At 47.0% G+C, this 13,007-nt stretch overlaps 11 non-coding genes across 11 annotated transcripts; 4 read left to right on the top strand and 7 right to left on the bottom strand.

Moving 5' to 3' along the window:
• Nucleotides 1–498: 498 nt before the first annotated feature.
• Trnan-guu (transfer RNA asparagine (anticodon GUU)) lies at nt 499–572 on the bottom strand. Its single transcript has one exon. It is a non-coding gene; the product is annotated as a tRNA-Asn (tRNA).
• Nucleotides 573–905: 333 nt separating this feature from the next.
• Trnat-cgu (transfer RNA threonine (anticodon CGU)) lies at nt 906–977 on the bottom strand. Its single transcript has one exon. It is a non-coding gene; the product is annotated as a tRNA-Thr (tRNA).
• A 671-nt stretch (nt 978–1,648) lies between these two features.
• On the bottom strand, nt 1,649–1,722 carry Trnan-guu (transfer RNA asparagine (anticodon GUU)). Its single transcript has one exon. It is a non-coding gene; the product is annotated as a tRNA-Asn (tRNA).
• Nucleotides 1,723–2,055: 333 nt separating this feature from the next.
• On the bottom strand, nt 2,056–2,127 carry Trnat-cgu (transfer RNA threonine (anticodon CGU)). Its single transcript has one exon. It is a non-coding gene; the product is annotated as a tRNA-Thr (tRNA).
• A 671-nt stretch (nt 2,128–2,798) lies between these two features.
• Trnan-guu (transfer RNA asparagine (anticodon GUU)) lies at nt 2,799–2,872 on the bottom strand. Its single transcript has one exon. It is a non-coding gene; the product is annotated as a tRNA-Asn (tRNA).
• A 333-nt stretch (nt 2,873–3,205) lies between these two features.
• Nucleotides 3,206–3,277, bottom strand: Trnat-cgu (transfer RNA threonine (anticodon CGU)). Its single transcript has one exon. It is a non-coding gene; the product is annotated as a tRNA-Thr (tRNA).
• Nucleotides 3,278–3,948: 671 nt separating this feature from the next.
• Nucleotides 3,949–4,022, bottom strand: Trnan-guu (transfer RNA asparagine (anticodon GUU)). Its single transcript has one exon. It is a non-coding gene; the product is annotated as a tRNA-Asn (tRNA).
• Nucleotides 4,023–11,170: 7,148 nt separating this feature from the next.
• Nucleotides 11,171–11,242, top strand: Trnak-uuu (transfer RNA lysine (anticodon UUU)). The gene has a single exon. It is a non-coding gene; the product is annotated as a tRNA-Lys (tRNA).
• A 333-nt stretch (nt 11,243–11,575) lies between these two features.
• On the top strand, nt 11,576–11,649 carry Trnan-guu (transfer RNA asparagine (anticodon GUU)). The gene has a single exon. It is a non-coding gene; the product is annotated as a tRNA-Asn (tRNA).
• A 671-nt stretch (nt 11,650–12,320) lies between these two features.
• Trnak-uuu (transfer RNA lysine (anticodon UUU)) lies at nt 12,321–12,392 on the top strand. Its single transcript has one exon. It is a non-coding gene; the product is annotated as a tRNA-Lys (tRNA).
• A 333-nt stretch (nt 12,393–12,725) lies between these two features.
• Nucleotides 12,726–12,799, top strand: Trnan-guu (transfer RNA asparagine (anticodon GUU)). Its single transcript has one exon. It is a non-coding gene; the product is annotated as a tRNA-Asn (tRNA).
• The last annotated feature ends 208 nt before the right edge of the window (nt 12,800–13,007 follow it).

Below are 13,007 nucleotides of genomic sequence, written 5' to 3'. Positions count from 1 at the left end.
CCAAAGGTTTGCGGTCTGCGCAAAACGTGACCTAGTGCACAGCTTGTGGGATAGCGTGGCTCTACTGTGAAACGCGCCTTTCGACTCCTCTCTCTGGCTACATCGTCCACAGTGGCACTGGGGGCTTCATGTAAGGCGACTGCACGCCGCTCGGCCAACAGCGGCCTACTGCAGACCGACACTTAAGAGACGCCAAATGCAGATCGACATCGAGAGAGAGGCCCTGTCATATGGCACTCGCGGTGTATACGCCGAAATGAAATGTAAATAATACATCTTTTGTAGTGGTCGTCGCTCTACTGCAGTGTCACACATGCCGAATGAATAGGAAAACGGTAGAACGTCCGCATAGGGCCATGTTGTTACCTCCACTGTCACGTGGCTGAATGTGTATAAGGCTGGGTGGCATCATTCAAACACAGCCAAATTGTCACACTAGCTGTGTATCTCTATCAAAGTGGACATACGTCCTCACCTCGGTGGCGATTAAAACGATTTCGCCCCCGGGTGGGCTCGAACCACCAACCTTTCGGTTAACAGCCGAACGCGCTAGCCGATTGCGCCACGGAGGCCTTGACTTTCGGTCACTTCTGCTCTCTTTATCAATGCAAGTCGTATACTTTTCGCAGGCACCTCGCAGAATGGTAGTATCTGCTTACGCCTCTTCACATGGATAACGTGCATGCACACTGTAGTGCGGCGCATAAACGAATGACATCGCCAAGCATGACATTATACTACAAAATGCATACAAAACAGTGTTCCGCCTACACATCCAGTAAACCTCTGATGCAAGTAGAGCACTCTTTATCGCTTGTAGAACTTCCCCTTCATTCAGTGCACTGCCATCTGTTAGATGCTGCTCGAGCTAGCTCTGCTCTCAGCAGCAAAGTTAAAAAAATGAGCGCCTTCTGTGAGGGTCGAACTCACGACCCCTGGTTTACGAGACCAGTGCTCTACCACTGAGCTAAGAAGGCCGCAGCTTTGCGTTCGTGAGCTACTCCCGAATTGTCACGTCATCATACTGAATCTTACAGCCCTCGACCAGATATCGGATTTGACACACAGATGCTGCTGGAGGTGTCCACCTTACCGTTTTCCAACTCTCTTCACTGTTTCACCCTTACGATCGACGACGAGCGTCAAGCCACCAAAGGTTTGCGGTCTGCGCAAAACGTGACCTAGTGCACAGCTTGTGGGATAGCGTGGCTCTACTGTGAAACGCGCCTTTCGACTCCTCTCTCTGGCTACATCGTCCACAGTGGCACTGGGGGCTTCATGTAAGGCGACTGCACGCCGCTCGGCCAACAGCGGCCTACTGCAGACCGACACTTAAGAGACGCCAAATGCAGATCGACATCGAGAGAGAGGCCCTGTCATATGGCACTCGCGGTGTATACGCCGAAATGAAATGTAAATAATACATCTTTTGTAGTGGTCGTCGCTCTACTGCAGTGTCACACATGCCGAATGAATAGGAAAACGGTAGAACGTCCGCATAGGGCCATGTTTTTACCTCCACTGTCACGTGGCTGAATGTGTATAAGGCTGGGTGGCATCATTCAAACACAGCCAAATTGTCACACTAGCTGTGTATCTCTATCAAAGTGGACATACGTCCTCACCTCGGTGGCGATTAAAACGATTTCGCCCCCGGGTGGGCTCGAACCACCAACCTTTCGGTTAACAGCCGAACGCGCTAGCCGATTGCGCCACGGAGGCCTTGACTTTCGGTCACTTCTGCTCTCTTTATCAATGCAACTCGTATACTTTTCGCAGGCACCTCGCAGAATGGTAGTATCTGCTTACGCCTCTTCACATGGATAACGTGCATGCACACTGTAGTGCGGCTCATAAACGAATGACATCGCCAAGCATGACATTATACTACAAAATGCATACAAAACAGTGTTCCGCCTACACATCCAGTAAACCTCTGATGCAAGTAGAGCACTCTTTATCGGTTGTAGAACTTCCCCTTCATTCAGTGCACTGCCATCTGTTAGATGCTGCTCGAGCTAGCTCTGCTCTCAGCAGCAAAGTTAAAAAAATGAATGCCTTCTGTGAGGGTCGAACTCACGACCCCTGGTTCACGAGACCAGTGCTCTACCACTGAGCTAAGAAGGCCGCAGCTTTGCGTTCGTGAGCTACTCCCGAATTGTCACGTCATCATACTGAATCTTACAGCCCTCGACCAGATATCGGATTTGACACACAGATGCTGCTGGAGGTGTCCACCTTACCGTTTTCCAACTCTCTTCACTGTTTCACCCTTACGATCGACGACGAGCGTCAAGCCACCAAAGGTTTGCGGTCTGCGCAAAACGTGACCTAGTGCACAGCTTGTGGGATAGCGTGGCTCTACTGTGAAACGCGCCTTTCGACTCCTCTCTCTGGCTACATCGTCCACAGTGGCACTGGGGGCTTCATGTAAGGCGACTGCACGCCGCTCGGCCAACAGCGGCCTACTGCAGACCGACACTTAAGAGACGCCAAATGCAGATCGACATCGAGAGAGAGGCCCTGTCATATGGCACTCGCGGTGTATACGCCGAAATGAAATGTAAATAATACATCTTTTGTAGTGGTCGTCGCTCTACTGCAGTGTCACACATGCCGAATGAATAGGAAAACGGTAGAACGTCCGCATAGGGCCATGTTTTTACCTCCACTGTCACGTGGCTGAATGTGTATAAGGCTGGGTGGCATCATTCAAACACAGCCAAATTGTCACACTAGCTGTGTATCTCTATCAAAGTGGACATACGTCCTCACCTCGGTGGCGATTAAAACGATTTCGCCCCCGGGTGGGCTCGAACCACCAACCTTTCGGTTAACAGCCGAACGCGCTAGCCGATTGCGCCACGGAGGCCTTGACTTTCGGTCACTTCTGCTCTCTTTATCAATGCAACTCGTATACTTTTCGCAGGCACCTCGCAGAATGGTAGTATCTGCTTACGCCTCTTCACATGGATAACGTGCATGCACACTGTAGTGCGGCTCATAAACGAATGACATCGCCAAGCATGACATTATACTACAAAATGCATACAAAACAGTGTTCCGCCTACACATCCAGTAAACCTCTGATGCAAGTAGAGCACTCTTTATCGGTTGTAGAACTTCCCCTTCATTCAGTGCACTGCCATCTGTTAGATGCTGCTGGAGCTAGCTCTGCTCTCAGCAGCAAAGTTAAAAAAATGAATGCCTTCTGTGAGGGTCGAACTCACGACCCCTGGTTTACGAGACCAGTGCTCTACCACTGAGCTAAGAAGGCCGCAGCTTTGCGTTCGTGAGCTACTCCCGAATTGTCACGTCATCATACTGAATCTTACAGCCCTCGACCAGATATCGGATTTGACACACAGATGCTGCTGGAGGTGTCCACCTTACCGTTTTCCAACTCTCTTCACTGTTTCACCCTTACGATCGACGACGAGCGTCAAGCCACCAAAGGTTTGCGGTCTGCGCAAAACGTGACCTAGTGCACAGCTTGTGGGATAGCGTGGCTCTACTGTGAAACGCGCCTTTCGACTCCTCTCTCTGGCTACATCGTCCACAGTGGCACTGGGGGCTTCATGTAAGGCGACTGCACGCCGCTCGGCCAACAGCGGCCTACTGCAGACCGACACTTAAGAGACGCCAAATGCAGATCGACATCGAGAGAGAGGCCCTGTCATATGGCACTCGCGGTGTATACGCCGAAATGAAATGTAAATAATACATCTTTTGTAGTGGTCGTCGCTCTACTGCAGTGTCACACATGCCGAATGAATAGGAAAACGGTAGAACGTCCGCATAGGGCCATGTTTTTACCTCCACTGTCACGTGGCTGAATGTGTATAAGGCTGGGTGGCATCATTCAAACACAGCCAAATTGTCACACTAGCTGTGTATCTCTATCAAAGTGGACATACGTCCTCACCTCGGTGGCGATTAAAACGATTTCGCCCCCGGGTGGGCTTGAACCACCAACCTTTCGGTTAACAGCCGAACGCGCTAGCCGATTGCGCCACGGAGGCCTTGACTTTCGGTCACTTCTGCTCTCTTTATCAATGCAAGTCGTATACTTTTCGCAGGCACCTCGCAGAATGGTAGTATCTGCTTACGCCTCTTCACATGGATAACGTGCATGCACACTGTAGTGCGGCTCATAAACGAATGACATCGCCAAGCATGACATTATACTACAAAATGCATACAAAACAGTGTTCCGCCTACACATCCAGTAAACCTCTGATGCAAGTAGAGCACTCTTTATCGGTTGTAGAACTTCCCCTTCATTCAGTGCACTGCCATCTGTTAGATGCTGCTCGAGCTAGCTCTGCTCTCAGCAGCAAAGTTAAAAAAATGAATGCCTTCTGTGAGGGTCGAACTCACGACCCCTGGTTTACGAGACCAGTGCTCTACCAATTTTTTTTTTTTTGTTTTTTTTTTTTTTATTTTTTTTATTTTTCTTTTGGGCCTCCCTTCTCCCCACACAGCCCATCCATACGCTCACCTTTTTGTGCCTTCTTCGGCTAGCTTCTGCGCTTTTTTAGTTGAAAATTTTTTTTGTTTTATTTAGTGTTTTATGTTTTTTTTATTTTATTTTTTTTTAATTTTTTTTTTTTTTTTTGTGTATAACTGAGTTCGCCTCTGAGAGGGCGTCTTCCTTTTAGCCCTTGAGATTCGCAAGATGAGAATGAGTAAAACAGCTAACGATATTAAACGTTCTTGAAAAAGAAAAAATATATAATAATATGAAAGAAAAAATAGATATCTTCTTTTGTAGATAGTAAAGCATTTATCTGGAATGAGTATATATGCTTAATAATTTCCTTGTATTTATCTCCATTGAATCATTGCTCTTGCCGACGGATTTAGGCATAGAATGCAAGGCCTTTTCAGGATTCTGCTAAGGCCTTCACGGCTACCGTAGCGGACCTGGGGCCCACGAAGTCCCCTCCGTACTTCGCCCTTAGCAGCTATCCCCTACTTTGGCATTGCAATCTTCTATAGTTTATCCATATTCGTCATCGCGTACTTCATCCGATGCCTCGTTTTTCAAATAATATTTGTAGCATGTTACCATACAATGTCTTGTTGTTTCGTTGTCCATATATTTTATAATATTCCATTAATACATGTTGCTCATAGTCCAGCACGTCGGGCAGTCCGAGTTTATTAATGACATAATTGACATAATTCCCCAGTATCCATAGGGTAACATTATTCTTCTGAATAGGGAAAGCAACGCTTTCAGGGTTGACGAGAATGTCGACAGTAAGGTGTCTGCCGTCGTTCCGATTGATAAACGCCACCTGTTGGCGGACTCTGTCCCAAATGACCTGGTAGCCGTTGCATATTAGACGATGCTGTAGGGTGTCTATCACATTACAATGTGGACACTGATTCGTGTCACTCAATCCTATAGACTGTAATCTTTCATTTGTGGCAACGGTATTATTGACAACCTTGTACCAGGCTCCACGCACATTGGTGGACAGTACTTTATTGTTTATATTCTTCCATATATTTTGCCAGTTGCGGGTGGGATATTTTGATTCCATTCTGTTTCGGTGTTCCTTTGTAGTAAGGCAATCCATTATGAAACTGCAGTTTCTTTTGTTGTTATCCGCGACAATGCAGTGCAGATAACTGAGTTCTAAATAGTAGAATCTGATGTGCTGCAATTTGTAAGATATTTTACTTATGTTAATAGGTGGTTCCATACTCTCCGGTTTAAGTATTTGGAAAAGTTTCGATGATAAATTACTGTGGCGGTCTTCTAAAAGCTTAAGTGTACGCTTGATATAAAGAGCCGTAGTTTTGCGGCGGATATCGGTCAGTCCGAGGCCTCCTTCTCTCGGTTTTAATGTTATAGTACTGGCTGCCACTTTAAATATCTCACCTCTCCAAACATACTTGCAGATGAAGCTCATGATGGTTTTGGATATCGTTTTAGGTATTGGCAGTATTTGACCTACATATACTGCTTTCGAAAGGACAGCGCAGTTGATTAATTGCACCCTTTGGATAATGTTCAAGTCTCTAAGTCGGTTCATTATTAAAGTACCTCGAATACTATGTAAGACCTTCTTCCAGTTGAATGTTGTTGTTCGCAGGGGGCATCGGTAGAACCTCACACCTAACGCAGTGTGATGGTCTACAGACCTGGCCCATTCGAGGGCAGTGTTCCTGAAGCCGTGGAGATTTAGAAAGGAGCTTTTCATATCGTTGATTTGCGCTCCCGTTGCGGAGCAGTAGAGGCGAACAATCTCTCTCAGTCTTAATACATCGTCATTACTTCTGACGATGACTCCGACGTCGTCGGCGTAAGCGTTGGTAGCGTTACTGACCCCTGAAATCGAGATGCCTGCTAATTCCTTGTTTAATCGTTTCAGCAAAGGTTCTAGTGCTACCACAAATAGCATCATTGATAAAGGACTTCCCTGCGGGACACCGTTTGCTATTTCGACATCTTTAGTATAGTGTCCATTTATTAAAATTTTGGTTTTCATGCCTTGCAATAAATTTTGTAAGACAATTAAAAAGTTGTCGTTAAAACCTATATGCATCATTGTGGTAAATAAATATTCGTGGTTTACCCTATCAAAGGCTTTTGAAAAGTCGATAAAAACGAGACCAGCCTTTGTCAATGTCGTTGAGAAGATACTGATTATGTCCCGGTATTCGCAGACTGTTTTAAAAATATTCCGACCCGGGAGACACGTTTGATGGGGACCAATTACTGTATCAAACACCGGTCGGAGTCTGTTTTTGACTACCCTGGCAATAATTTTATAATCAGAGTTCATTAAAGATATCGGTCTCATTTTGTTGAGCTGTTTGACATCCGAATTGTTTCCCTTAGGAAGTAAAACAGTGACACACTCTTTCATTTCGTCAGGTATGTGCCCTCCACTCAAAATTTCGTTGACGACTTGTGTGAATTTATTCCTTATAATATGCCAATATTTGGAATAAAATTCTAAGGGTAAACCGTCGGGCCCAGGTGATTTTTTAACAGGTGAGCTTTTGATTACTTCTAAAATGTCTTCAGACAGGATTTCAACCGTGAGACTCCTGTTTTGTTCTTCAGTTACTATTTGTTCCATATCACAGTTTCGGAGCAGTTCCTGTCCATGATCTGGGTTATACTGGTGATCACTGTATAATTGATTATAATACCTATGAGCCTCGTTTAAAATATCTTTTTGTTGATATAAAATACTTTGATCTTCAGAGAGCAATGACTGAATAAAATTTCTTCGACGATTTTTTTCGTGCTGGAGTAGATGATAGAGTGAAGCGTGTTCTTCTTCCACTGTGGTGTGAACTCGTGATTTTATTGTCATTCCTTCCAGCTGTTTGCGTTTAAGACTAATAAGTTCGGCCTTGACCTGTTTTATACTCGTTCTGACAGTCTCGGACATTGGCATATCATAAAGGTCTCGCAGACAAGTATAATAGAATTCAACAGTGCGCCGAGACCAAAGTGCCCGTTCCCTACTGTAAGAAATTAGAGTAGATCTAAGTTTCGGTTTGGCGCATGAAGTCCACCAATCTATCGTTGACCGGTATTTGTGGCTTTGTCGGAGTGAAAGTTGCCAAGAAGCTTCTAACTGCTCGGTTAGGGCGTTATCTCGAAGCATGGCGATATTTAATTTCCAAAAAGGACGGCCCCAGTATGTCTTCTGTTTAGGAAGTCCAATGCTGCACCTTACTGCTAGATGGTCTGAAAAGAAAGTTGGTATGCGTTCGACGCCACTGATTTCGCTAGCTAAATTTGAACTTACGTATATGCGGTCGATCCTACTTTGCGCTTTAGTGCTAAAATATGTGTACTGGACAGACACGGGGTATTTGACCTCCCAAGCGTCCTGCCATTTCATTGTTTTCACAAGACTGTCTAGTTCTTGGGAGAAGTTGAAATTTGGCGTTTGGTCTTTCCTGTGTAGGACACAATTCCAGTCACCTCCGACTATTACATCAACGGGATTTTCTTTTAGTAAATACACTAGATCATTTTTAAAAAAATTGGCTCTTTCTTTTCGACCATTGCTACCCGAAGGCACATAAACATTTAAAATCGTAACACTGAAAATCTTAAAACTGATTCCCCGCCCCGATTCCAACATGGTTACATCTGTGATTGCAATACCTTCCTTGACCAGGACAGCGGTGCCGCAAGCGCTTTCGGAGGCGACATTTAGGATTGCAGTAAATCCCGGAACATACAAATTTTGAAAACATACTTCTTGTAAAAGCGCAATATCGGTATCGGACTGATATATGAAGTCCCTGAGGGCAGCAATTTTAGTTGCACTCTGGATCCTGTTAATATTGACAGTCATTACGTGATACGTTTGATCCATGAGCACGAGCTGTTATTGTTTACTTGACTTTTCGGCGAGTAGGCCTTTGTATTCCGAATTCACGTGCCATTCGTGGGCTCAAAGTGTAGTCTTGAGCTTGAGACGTTTCGGTTAACATTCCATATCATTGATCGCAGATATATGTGGCGTTTTTGTCTCTGTATCGTCTGCCCATTCAGAACGACTATTGTGGGTAGACTGTCTACGTTGGGAATGAGTTACGTCCTGATGGTCTGAAAATTCGAGGCCTGGTGCTCCTTTGTCCCGGACATCGTACTCAGTTGATTTCCGTAGATTCGATAATATGCTTCCGACCTCAGGTTCCCTCCGGCCATTGTCTTCGATCGTTGTCTGTTCCTGAATGCTCCTTAACCTATCCCGCAGAGCCGGGGCTAAGCTTTCAGCAGCCTGGTGTGCTAACCGCTTTTTGCGACGTTTCCTGGTTTTCCGAGGCGATCTTGACCTCTCTGGAGACGAATCGGGGGACTTTTCGGACGAATGCGGAGACGAAGTCGTCGATGCAAGCCGGTCCTGTGTCCTAGTCGAAGATCCTACGCAGCTCTTTTCACCAGGCGTGGATGAAAGTTCTACTGCATTTAGACTCGCCTCTGTCGCAGGTGGCCTGTCAGCCGCGCTGTGGGAAGCAGAACCGTAGTCATTGACTCCTTGTGTCAGTTGGATGAGTGAGTGATCTATAATCATGTCTTTCCCAACAATATTCTTAACTGGATCGTCCGTTGCCGCTACGTTCGTGTTGGTCTCGTCCTGTCGTTCGCTATCAGGCGGTTGCAGTGAGGTATCCACAGCAACCGCAGAAGGTTCTGCTCGCGAGCTACAAGAAGGAGCGGCACAGTCGTAATTTACAGGTACCTGACTTTCACTGATGTTGCGCTGGGGCGCTGTATGGTTAGTCATAGCTACGGCACTACTACTGTCTATATGGCTGAAAACACCCTCTGGATGCTCGCATTGTTCCCCCAGTTCGAAAGATGTCTGCCGAGCTGATCGCAAAGGTGACGTGGCAGCAGCGTACGTCATCTTCAGTTGAACTACAGGCCCTGCACTTGCGGACTCTTCACTTGATAATTGAGGAACCCTCCGTCTACTACACTCAGCACGTACGTGCTCTGTCGAGTTACAAATGGCATAGGTGCGAGGCTGTCCATCGTAAATGATCAACGCACGGTATCCTCCAATAATTACAAAGGAAGGAATGTGCTTGAGAAGTTCGATCTTAACCTGGCGAACGCCATTCAGAACGGGAAACATGTGTGGTTCTGACCACAATTCCGCAACATTGGAAATTACTCTGCCATACGCCCCGAGAACACGATTGATTTCAACTACAGGCATTTCAAAAGGAAGCTCAAACACTCTTACTGTTCGTATTCCCATCCCAGCATAGGATACTACAACATCGCTAACTGAGCCATCTAAGTGATTGAACTTAATAATACCACCACATTGTTCAACAATTTCGACACATTTAGCAGGGTTTGCCAATTTCACATATGCCGAGTTAGTCACAAACGACAAATGAACTCCAACTAAGTCATCTTTAGTAATTCCAACTTTTTCCGTTAGCCACAGTTTGATTTCAAAAGCTTTCGGTCGTACGAAATTTCTATCGAAAGAGAATTTTATCGTGTCTTTTCTCATTTTCAACAAATCAATACACAATAAAGTTAAGTAATGCGCTTGCGAGCCGGCCTACCTAGCTCGCAGGAAAACAGCCTTGTTGACACGAAACGTCCGCAGCGGCCGCCACACGTCCGTCTCGCGCCGAAGACGAGGCGCGAATGCGCCAGTGCTCTACCACTGAGCTAAGAAGGCCGCAGCTTTGCGTTCGTGAGCTACTCCCGAATTGTCACGTCATCATACTGAATCTTACAGCCCTCGACCAGATATCGGATTTGACACACAGATGCTGCTGGAGGTGTCCACCTTACCGTTTTCCAACTCTCTTCGCTGTTTCACCCTTACGATCGACGACGAGCGTCAAGCCACCAAAGGTTTGCGGTCTGCGCAAAACTTGACCTAGTGCACAGCTTGTGGGATAGCGTGGCTCTACTGTGAAACGCACCTTTCGACTCCTCTCTCTGGCTACATCGTCCTTAGTGGCACTGGGGGCTTCATGTAAGGCGACTGCACGCCGCTCGGCCAACAGCGGCCTACTGCAGACCGACACTTAAGAGACGCTAGTGTGACAATTTGGCTGTGTTTGAATGATGCCACCCAGCCTTATACACATTCAGCCACGTGACAGTGGAGGTAAAAACATGGCCCTATGCGGACGTTCTACCGTTTTCCTATTCATTCGGCATGTGTGACACTGCAGTAGAGCGACGACCACTACAAAAGATGTATTATTTACATTTCATTTCGGCGTATACACCGCGAGTGCCATATGACAGGGCCTCTCTCTCGATGTCGATCTGCATTTGGCGTCTCTTAAGTGTCGGTCTGCAGTAGGCCGCTGTTGGCCGAGCGGCGTGCAGTCGCCTTACATGAAGCCCCCAGTGCCACTGTGGACGATGTAGCCAGAGAGAGGAGTCGAAAGGCGCGTTTCACAGTAGAGCCACGCTATCCCACAAGCTGTGCACTAGGTCAAGTTTTGCGCAGACCGCAAACCTTTGGTGGCTTGACGCTCGTCGTCGATCGTAAGGGTGAAACAGTGAAGAGAGTTGGAAAACGGTAAGGTGGACACCTCCAGCAGCATCTGTGTGTCAAATCCGATATCTGGTCGAGGGCTGTAAGATTCAGTATGATGACGTGACAATTCGGGAGTAGCTCACGAAGGCAAAGCTGCGGCCTTCTTAGCTCAGTGGTAGAGCACTGGTCTTTTAAACCAGGGGTCGTGAGTTCGACCCTCACAGAAGGCATTCATTTTTTTAACTTTGCTGCTGAGAGCAGAGCTAGCTCGAGCAGCATCTAACAGATGGCAGTGCACTGAATGAAGGGGAAGTTCTACAACCGATAAAGAGTGCTCTACTTGCATCAGAGGTTTACTGGATGTGTAGGCGGAACACTGTTTTGTATGCATTTTGTAGTATAATGTCATGCTTGGCGATGTCATTCGTTTATGAGCCCCACTACAGTGTGCATGCACGTTATCCATGTGAAGAGGCGTAAGCAGATACTACCACTCTGCGAGGTGCCTGCGAAAAGTATACGACTTGCCTTGATAAAGAGAGCAGAAGTGACCGAAAGTCAAGGCCTCCGTGGCGCAATCGGCTAGCGCGTTCGGCTGTTAACCGAAAGGTTGGTGGTTCGAGCCCACCCGGGGGCGAAATCGTTTTAATCGCCACCGAGGTGAGGACGTATGTCCACTTTGATAGAGATACACAGCTAGTGTGACAATTTGGCTGTGTTTGAATGATGCCACCCAGCCTTATACACATTCAGCCACGTGACAGTGGAGGTAAAAACATGGCCCTATGCGGACGTTCTACCGTTTTCCTATTCATTCGGCATGTGTGACACTGCAGTAGAGCGACGACCACTACAAAAGATGTATTATTTACATTTCATTTCGGCGTATACACCGCGAGTGCCATATGACAGGGCCTCTCTCTCGATGTCGATCTGCATTTGGCGTCTCTTAAGTGTCGGTCTGCAGTAGGCCGCTGTTGGCCGAGCGGCGTGCAGTCGCCTTACATGAAGCCCCCAGTGCCACTGTGGACGATGTAGCCAGAGAGAGGAGTCGAAAGGCGCGTTTCACAGTAGAGCCACGCTATCCCACAAGCTGTGCACTAGGTCAAGTTTTGCGCAGACCGCAAACCTTTGGTGGCTTGACGCTCGTCGTCGATCGTAAGGGTGAAACAGTGAAGAGAGTTGGAAAACGGTAAGGTGGACACCTCCAGCAGCATCTGTGTGTCAAATCCGATATCTGGTCGAGGGCTGTAAGATTCAGTATGATGACGTGACAATTCGGGAGTAGCTCACGAAGGCAAAGCTGCGGCCTTCTTAGCTCAGTGGTAGAGCACTGGTCTTTTAAACCAGGGGTCGTGAGTTCGACCCTCACAGAAGGCATTCATTTTTTTAACTTTGCTGCTGAGAGCAGAGCTAGCTCGAGCAGCATCTAACAGATGGCAGTGCACTGAATGAAGGGGAAGTTCTACAACCGATAAAGAGTGCTCTACTTGCATCAGAGGTTTACTGGATGTGTAGGCGGAACACTGTTTTGTATGCATTTTGTAGTATAATGTCATGCTTGGCGATGTCATTCGTTTATGAGCCCCACTACAGTGTGCATGCACGTTATCCATGTGAAGAGGCGTAAGCAGATACTACCACTCTGCGAGGTGCCTGCGAAAAGTATACGACTTGCCTTGATAAAGAGAGCAGAAGTGACCGAAAGTCAAGGCCTCCGTGGCGCAATCGGCTAGCGCGTTCGGCTGTTAACCGAAAGGTTGGTGGTTCGAGCCCACCCGGGGGCGAAATCGTTTTAATCGCCACCGAGGTGAGGACGTATGTCCACTTTGATAGAGATACACAGCTAGTGTGACAATTTGGCTGTGTTTGAATGATGCCACCCAGCCTTATACACATTCAGCCACGTGACAGTGGAGGTAAAAACATGGCCCTATGCGGACGTTCTACCGTTTTCCTATTCATTCGGCATGTGTGACACTGCAGTAGAGCGAC

This window comes from Schistocerca cancellata, unplaced genomic scaffold (assembly GCF_023864275.1).
Source record: "Schistocerca cancellata isolate TAMUIC-IGC-003103 unplaced genomic scaffold, iqSchCanc2.1 HiC_scaffold_827, whole genome shotgun sequence".
Taxonomy (NCBI): Eukaryota; Metazoa; Arthropoda; class Insecta; order Orthoptera; family Acrididae; genus Schistocerca; species Schistocerca cancellata.
Note: the sequence above shows the minus strand (reverse complement) of the source record. Positions and strands in the feature narration are given on the sequence as shown.